Here is a 9,013-nt window from a genome sequence, read left to right as displayed (position 1 = left end):
TTGACATAATCTGCTGGAGAGCCTATATATAACATAGACCTATTGATAGGCTGCCGTATCCCCACAACTCTAACTGCAGCATTTTTTAATACTGGTCCCTGTACAAATTCCTGTGCAATTTGCCCTTTCCATCGATCTATAGGCCTATATATCACTTCCAAGTCATCATGCGTGCTTACCTAGACTATTTTAAAAGCCTTTGAATAGGCCTAATCAATGAAGCATAAATACACAGACTGTATATATCGCTTCTTTGTTTCAATCTTCACCTTTCTACAAAGGGCGATACACAAGGTTAGATCGAACTATATTATAATTGTCAGGGACATATAATTATAGACAAAATACAGCGAGTCGAGATAATAATAATAGTATAGCCTGGTGAAGATTTTCATCAAAAGTGGACTGGCGAGTGTTAAAAAAAGGGAAAGCATTTTAAAACATTTCAATTGGGCTTTATACCTACTGTATTACCTGTCCTGGGCAACATCGTCATTGCACACTGGACAGTTAGTGCTCATCAGTTCCCCCCAGCACCAAAGCCCGCAAGGTATCGATACTGATTGTTCCGGTGGCTGTCTGATTATGGCGACGTCTTTCCTTTCCAGATAATTCCTTTCCCTCTCTTTCCCCATTTTCCGCATCCTAATGATTGCGTGGTGTTCTGCTGTCTCCCCGTCTTCCTCATCCCGCAACTTTTTCTCTAGGGTCTTCGCAACACTTCTCCTTTGTCAAATTTCACCTCACCATCAACCACGGCACTGCTTGCCAGCCTATCAGCCTCCTTATTGCCCTTCACTCCAGATTGCCCAGGACAGAATATCCACGTGATGGCTCTAAGTGGTGAGTGTTGTATTGGGTTCATCCATTCACTCCGAAGAAGCCCTTTCTCAACCCTTCACAGGATGCTCTGGGAGTCTATGACAATAATGCGATGGTAGTTCTTGGTCTTGTATTTTGAAGCCAGCCAAGCGCTCAATTGTTACGGACTCAAGCTCCATTTTCATACTTGAAGTTGTTCTTTCTATGGTCCTGAAATGCTATGAACCTTTTTGCTCCCACTGTACACCACAAAACCCCCATCCACTTCTCTCACCCCTCCTGGCCGATCCATCCGTAAGATCACTGGGTCCTCTGGCTTGGAATGCTCCTCAATTAACTGTCGTATATCTTTGTCGTTAATGACAGCAGCACATTCCCGTCTTTCACGACCTATAGTGATGTGAACGTTGACCAGGCTTCTGCAATCGGGGCTTAGTTCAAGCCATTCCTTTCCACAGCATATTTCATTGATGCCACAAACTTTCCTCAAGGAGTCTTCAACTTCTGCCGTCCATGAGCTGCCCTGTTTGATCCTGCTTCCTTTGATGCTGCCCAGGTTGTCATGCAAAGGGTGCCTCGGGTCTCCCAAAACATTCAAGTACAGCTTTGCTTGTGCCACCTTATGCCTCACTCTGACGCTGGCCAGGTCCAGGATGTATCTCATACAGACAACATGGGTGTCCTTTGTGCAACCCAGAACGGCCCTCATAGCTGCATTCTGTACTCTCTCCAACCTGTCTATCTGGGTCTTGGACAGGGAGAGGGTGCACAGACCATAGTCTATGACGGACAAAACCACCAGCTGCATTAGAAGAAAAAGAACTCTCTGTTGAATTCCTGCTGAAGCCAAGGTCTTCACTACATTGATGCCCTTCTGAACCGTGACAGCAACATTGTCAATATGTGTTCGGAAAGAAAGTGTCCTGTCCAAAGTGATTCCCAGGTACTTCAACTCACCCTGTCTGTCTATGAGAAAGTGGTCAAACACAATTGGAGGCGTAGGATCTTTCACAATACGGTTGTTGAGTGAGCACCAGATGACCTGTGCTTTGTCTGGACTGATGACCGCATTGTATTCCTCACACCAATCTGCGACCTTGTTCAGCCCGTCCTGTAGCATCCGTCCAACCGCTAGCCTATCACGACCTTATCCGTAGACCATCACATCATCTGCAAAGGTTAGGATTCTTCCTGCTCCACTGACACCGATCCTGGCAATTTTGGAAGTATATAATATGTTAAACAGAACCGGTGATAAGGCTGATCCTTGTGGCAGTCCCGAGGCAATCACTACTGGGTCTGGTGGAGGACTTCAACGAGAGTCTGGCCAGAGGCAAGATCCCAGAGTAGTGACTACACAGCTACCCCATGCCTCTTCCTACACCAGGCAAAGACCACTCCAACATCAAGGGATACAGAATCATCACAATGCAGAACACGTATGGAAAGATCAGGGGAAAGATTGTGGCCAAAAGGTTGGCAAGTTACCTTGAGAGGAAATTGTGCTTAAAATTAGTGATCAAATATACCATGCCAGCCAGCATGAATTTAAGTGGCGGCCCAAAACCCATTTGATGTCGGACAAAGTTAATGTCCGCTCTCGGCCCGCTTTTACTGCCTTATCTTTTCCTTTTAAAAAATAATTCATGCAGCTTTTTGTTTTCGAGCTCCCTTTCCCCCCATTTACCTTTCTGGTTTAGAATGCATTTATTTTTATCTTTTGCAATTATCAGTTTAACCCTTTTGCTTCATTATTTTCTTCTCCTTTATTTCACTATTTAAAGCGCTGCATTTGTCCACATTTAACTTTGACTTCCTTCTCCAATCTGTTAGCTTTAATGTCCTGGGTTATCTATTTTCTATACCGAGTAGGCTAATTGATATAATATTAAATTATTAAAGAATAGCGTGTGATCGAAGCAAAGATTCTCCACTACCTGGGCTTGCTATTCCCAGACAGCTTGGGATAGCGGTAGCCTAGCTTAGTCCTATTTCCAACAGTTTGGGAATATCGACAACCTTTGGAAAAAAACAATACCCGGAACTTTGCCCGGAAGAAATACGAAAACAATTTTGACTGCAGAAACAAACAGGCTCCTCGGGCACTTCTCTAACACATACTCTGAGCTGTCAGAATCCTTGCCATGATGATTGCCTTTCACTGAAGTTGACGTAACCAGCTTTTATACTAAAATGGTTCGTAGTCCTTTATTTTATTCACTCAGTTGTGTAACAGTTAGCCTAGCATGCTCACCGAGATCACCTCTTCTCACTCTCGAGGCTCTAGGGTTGGCTAACTCGGAACTGTGTAAATTGTAAGCTCAGCTGGTGATTTGCCCTGGGCCTGGGTTTTTGTTACGATTAACTGTCTATATAATGATAATATAACGTGTTCCGCCAACCCAAAATAACTTGTTATAATTAGAATCTAGGGTTTGTGTAGGTTTTTTTTTTCCCGTCGTATGTTTCAGACATGCCATAGCCTAGAGAAACTCTTCATCAGGACACCACCCACCCCCACCCACCGTGTGAAGTGTTGTTCATAATTTGAAGAGCTCAGCTGATAATTTGGAAGTCTATTTTTTTTCCAAATTTTTAAGGGAGTAGGGATGACTTCATCATTGTTCATTTTGGTAAATTTTTACTTCTCCCGTGCACAGATGCACTGCTTTGAAGGTTAAACTGTTAGTATTTTATATATTAAACTAATTCGCTACGTCACGTATTATTTTCGGCTTGTGGACGAATTTTTTTTCGGGAGGGCGAATGATATGATGACTAGATCTAGTGGGCAGGTAAAAGGTCTTAGGGGCCACAAATTGAAATAAATGTCAACGTATTATATACCAATATTTTCAATGGTTTGTAGAATACATCTGTAATGTTTATTTTATATCATTTTCAACTTTGGTTCCTGTAAGAGACGATTATGATGATTATGCAACACAATTTTGATTGGAAGCGGATGAAATTTGAAAATAAAAAATTAATAATCTTTGGTGAAACTCAAAAAACATGTTTGCACCCAGTCAAATGATACATCAAAATAACCATAAATGAATATATAGAACTGGAAAATATTGAAAAGTTTGCAGTTATTACCTCTCTACATTCCATAATATTTGTACATTTTGAACATAACATCCGATTTTGAAAAAAAATATTTTGTTATAATCTTGAAAAACGATCACAAACAGAAAAAAAAAACCCACTCGTATCTTATGGAATTATTCAGAATTGCATTTGGAATAAACCTATACTCATGTCTTGAGTGGCACTTTTTTGTGTAATTTCATCAAAAAGTAGTGATTTTGGGGAGAAAAATATATTTTGACAATTTAGATCTAGATCTAGACTCTAGACCTAGAGTCTAGATCTAGCACTCAAATATATTGATTTCTCAAATAACAGTCACAGTGCATTGGCAATATATGAGTCCGATCGTATCAATATTTTATTAAAAAAGAGTCCTACATTTCTTTAGTGGGCAAAATAATGATAGATTTTGTTGTGTAAAATTACTAAGACTGGTGTCCGGGCTATAATTTTGGCATCGTGATTAAACAAAGTCGAATAAACTACGAAATCGCGTTTCAAAACTGAATCTACATTTCCGATTTTCAGTGGAAATGCTTGACCTGGAAGTCAACATTATATTATGACCTTTATTTTAACATGGAATGTGGATTGGAATAGAATCTAAGCTAAAATTGAAGATCGGTTGTTGAGCCTCCGGTGGCGGCTTAGCGTACTGACGGCACTTTAGCCGCGCCGCCCCCCACGGCTCGACGTAGCGAATGAGTTAAATTTGCAGCAGATCACTCATTATCAGGGGCAAAGGCTGACTTGTTTGACAGGGTAATCACAGTGAGAATTTATGCTGTATGCATAGTTCAACTGCTAAAATAATCGGGAAAATATCTCGTTAAATATTTATTCCAACAAACTTTAAATCTATCAGGAGATGTGAATACACAAACACAAAGCAAAGAAGCAGAGATGTCAGAACTACACATCATTTTTTTTGTAACACCAGCGAGTCTAAACTCTAGAACATGACAATATTAATTTTTTATTTCACATTTGTCTGTTTTTGTCTAGAGTTTCGCAGCCAGGAGCCGGTGTCATAATCGAGGTCACGATCTGATTATAGGACGGTAAAAAGTCGAAGAAAAAAACCAAGAACTCGCAGCAGTCAAGATATTATAGGAGTTAGTTCCGTGAGGTAGACTCGACCAGTGTAATATTTAGCTTACATAATCAGCGCTTGTGACTGCTTATAACTGTGGCCTGAAAGGGGTGAACAGGGTATATGTGGCAATGAAACAGCTTTGAGTGCTATGTTCCCTTCAACTCTTTTGGTAGACTCTTCCAGCCTCACTTTAAGCTTACTTAATCAAAGTTTGCGACTGCTTACACACAATTTTTATTTAATTTGCTACAGATAAAAATTCATGCACAATATGGATGAAATTTAAAATGAACGAGAAAAGTACTAATAAATAGAGATACAATACATCTGAGCAAGAGACGGAAGTGACAGTAAATTGGGAGTTAGGAGAGGAACTGTACATGTAGGCTCCACTTTGTAAATCTGCCAGAGGCAGAATGGAGAGAGGGAGTGGGTGGTTGGTGGGTGGGGTCTCAGGTGTGGCTTGCTCCTTCTTTCCTATCTGACACCTATCGTCCTGATCTCTCCTCCTTTTTTATTTTGTTAGTCTCATGTAACACATCTAATCTTCGGCACTTATATGACCTTATAGTGTTGCAAGAGCCGTAAAACTCTTACTAAAACTAAAACAAGAGAGAGGGAAGATGGTGTTGGGACCAGGGAAAAGACTGGGGGAGGGGTTATGGGGAGCTGCCATCCTCACTAGAATAAAAACCTCCTGATATCCTTCATAGGGTATTGTGATGCTCAATTGAGATTCCTTAGTCTCTCTTAGATGAAGTTCTACTTTCTTAAGTTTCCTACACTACGTCTTGAATCAGATAAAAGAATCTTAAATGAGTGACGCCCCAAATGAGAAGATGGTAAATAAAAATGTGTGGCACCCCTTATGGTGCCTCCAACCTCTCTAGATAAAAACCTACTGATATCATTCATAGAGTATTGTGGTGCTCAATTGAGATTCCTCAGACTCCACAAGATCAAGTTCTACTTACTTGTAACTGCTTCTTAAGGTAGTTTTGTACACCATGTCTTGATTCAAATAAAAGAATCTCAAGTGAGTGACGCCCGAATGAGAAGATGGTGAAATGTGTGGAACCCCATAATTCCCACCAATGTGTACCTCTAGCTCTATTATTATATATATGTAGACTTGTAAGAGGCATTGATAAATTGTAGCCTGAGAGTCAAGCTGTTTTCTTTATCATATTTTAGAAATGGATCAGCAGGGCATTGTACATACAACTATATTCCATACACCATGTGTAGACTGAACTATATCAAAATTTCACAATGTGTACCTTTATTGTAGTAATTGAACTTTGATCAAGATCAATCCATTGCCAATTAAACTGAAAAGCAATGACTTTTTACTTCTGATACTGTTGTCATTTGTTTCAAATGTACTTTATCAGTCTTTTAATTTTACCATTTGACAAGCTCATTTTTTTATTCTACTAGTTGACACGCTTTAAAAAAAAAAAACTTTTTTGAGTTTTACTTGGTGGGTGTACATTGACTTTTTTTTGGTTGCTATTGGCACTTTTCAATATCTTCTCCAACTACAGGACTACCAATGTTAAGTTTGCCGAGTGACCATTGGTGTAAGTTGAATGTTCCTAGTTGTTTGAGTCTTTGTACCTTGCATCTTGGTCATATTTCAGAATTCGTTCTTCTTTCTTTTTTCTTGATGGAACTTTGGTGTGGGTTTTGGTGTATTACTGTAGTCTATTTTGTCCCGTCCTCTGGTTCTCAGTGTTACTGAACAATCGTTTGCTCCCATTTGTCCAGACCCCTTGTCACTGATGTCTCTGAGTAAGCTTTGGCTGTAAATGTAAACACATTATAAGTGTCATTAGCGCCAGTAGGTGAGAAATTCAGGAGTCCCGTTCAGCTCCCTAACAAGGAACTCTCTAGTCTGTATCTGAAAGCTAACCCCAAAAAAACCTCAAAGAGAAGCTGAAATAAAAGTCATATTATAAAATCTTAAGTTTAGTGAAAAATATCTAGGTGGGTACCATGTGGAGATTATACGTTTTTAGATTTTATGGGATTCGGTGTCTTACTTTGAAGTGAATAATTAGAGTAATAAAAGACACACTACACAGAGTCCACTTAAACTGAACATGGTTTAACCAAAAGAAAAGAACATCCCCATTTTTCCTCCCTCTATTTGAGCAACTGGCTAAACTGAAGAAAATCCAGCTGTCCTGCAGATTTTGTTTTAAAACGGACTCCACTGTATAGGAGACTGTGAGAAAAGTTTGTGCTGTACTGGAAAATGTGGTTTGAATTCTAAATTAATATTGAAACTTGATCAGAGTATTTGCTACAAAGCTTTTGTTTTGGAAAGCGGACGTCATTTTTGGCACCTTTTTTAATAGCGAGATAATTGCTCTCGAGCTATTTTAGTTTTCCTACTTTCTCAAATGAAAAGATCGTCTCTATGAATTAATTATCGTTAGTTTATCAAGCAAGAGAAAAAAATATCTGCCCAGATTTGCCTGTTGTTTGATTCAGAACTACCATACTAGTTTTGCGAGCTACATGTTTATACATATATAATAGATTTGTTTGTTTTGTAAGTATGCTTGCACGTTTATAAATAGCCCTAAAAATGAGCAAGGTGTTTGGGAGTCTTTTGTCAGTTATATTTGTTTCTGAACTTTTTCTATTTCCTTATTTTCATAGTTTCCTGTGTTATTCCTTTCGATTCTCCTCATTTTCCCAAGCAAAGATGGTTTATCGTTTATACTCCTAATTTAAGGTAAAAAAAAAAGATTACATTTCATTTTTTTTACTGTTGTACCTTTTTAGATGGAACTATCTACTGAGTGAATGACTATATGTATTTGTTGGTGTTGTATGCTTGAAATCAGTGTGCTAATTTGTTAGAAATAGTTGTCAATGATTGTGGTCTAATATTTCAAGTCCATGCAGTGTTATTTTCATTGGTTTCGTTGCATCTTGTAAGGTGATCTTGTTGTTCGTAATGGTTGTCTGACACTCTGCCTGTGTGTGTGTGTGTGTGTGTGTGTCTGTGTGTGTGTCTGTGTATGTGTGTGCGTTCTTGCGTGTGTGTGTGTGTGTCTCAAGTTGTTATTGGGGTTTCCTTTTGGATTTGTTGGCGTGAATTTAAAAACAGTGTGCGTTCTTGCACGCGCACACACGCACACATACACACACACACTGTCACACACACACATACACACACATACGCACCCACTGTCACACACACACATACGTGCACGCACACATACACTCACACTGTCACACACACTCACATACACGCGCACACACATACACACACATACACACACGTGCACACATTCACACACACACACACACACTCACACACACATGCATTCACACTCGCACTTACACACACACACACACACCACATACACACACACATACACACACACACACAAACACACGCACACTCACACATATATATACATACAGACATATTACGCCATGACAATCTAATAATGTTGTATTATAAGTTAATTTTACTCTTAAGGCTTTTTGTCACATGTAGCCAGGGTTGGATTTATTTGTCTTCATTAATTTGTACATAAAACGTATCTTTGTATACATATTCCTGAATCTGTGTATCTTCCTGTGTATATCACTATATCTGTGTGTTTCTGCGTTTATCTGTCATGTACACCTGTACACCTGTGTGCATATCTGTGTCCCTGTATATCTGTCCACACCTGTCAGCATATTATGTGGTGTGTATCTGTGTAGATCTATACATATGTGTATAGGCTATCTTTTTACTCGCTATGTAGTGTCTATCTGTGTTCATTTGTATTCATCTGTGTCTCTGTATATATTTGAGTATTCTGTGTATATTTGTGCATATTTTGCATAATGTGTATTTGAATGTCTATGTGTATATCTGTACATTCGCATCTATGTCTGTGCATATCTGTGTGTAATTGTGTATATGTCTGTGTATACATGTATGTGTGTGTGTGTATGTGTGTGTATGTGTGTGTGTGTGTGTGTGTG

The 9,013-nt window shown here is 39.2% G+C and overlaps 1 long non-coding RNA gene across 1 annotated transcript; it reads left to right on the top strand.

The window, feature by feature from the left end:
* The first annotated feature begins 2,845 nt into the window (after nt 1-2,845).
* On the top strand, nt 2,846-7,772 carry LOC118478852. Its single transcript, XR_004859317.1, has 2 exons — nt 2,846-3,018; nt 6,562-7,772. It is a non-coding gene; the product is annotated as an uncharacterized LOC118478852 (long non-coding RNA).
* Nucleotides 7,773-9,013: the final 1,241 nt, after the last annotated feature.

This window comes from Aplysia californica, unplaced genomic scaffold (genome assembly GCF_000002075.1).
Source record: "Aplysia californica isolate F4 #8 unplaced genomic scaffold, AplCal3.0 scaffold01053, whole genome shotgun sequence".
In the NCBI taxonomy this organism is placed as follows: domain Eukaryota; kingdom Metazoa; phylum Mollusca; class Gastropoda; order Aplysiida; family Aplysiidae; genus Aplysia; species Aplysia californica.
The sequence above is the reverse complement of the archived record's forward strand: the minus strand, read 5'-3'. Positions and strand labels throughout refer to the sequence as shown.